We start from the raw sequence: 307 nt of genomic DNA, 5'->3' as shown, positions 1-307 counted from the left end.
GGGCAACTTGTAATGGTTGTAAAACAGAGTATAAAGTTGGCCCTAAACTTGGTGGCTTTAATTATGGCACTTCACATTTGCTTCGTCACATTGAAGCTTGTAAATCTATTTTATATTTTAATTCACATCAAATGCTTTTGGATTATAAAAGGAGATTAAAAGTTAGAAAATTTGATCTTAGAATTTCACGTGACATGCTTGCTGAAGCCATAATTAAACATGACTTGTCTTATACTTTTGTTGAATATGATAAGATTAGAGCTTGGGCTACGTATGTAAATTTAGATGTAGTCATGCATTCTAGAAA

Source organism: Theobroma umbraticum, unplaced genomic scaffold, assembly GCF_002168275.2.
Source record: "Theobroma umbraticum cultivar Fairchild unplaced genomic scaffold, ASM216827v3 scaffold_30.0, whole genome shotgun sequence".
Lineage (NCBI taxonomy): Eukaryota > Viridiplantae > Streptophyta > Magnoliopsida > Malvales > Malvaceae > Theobroma > Theobroma umbraticum.
Note: the sequence above shows the minus strand (reverse complement) of the source record.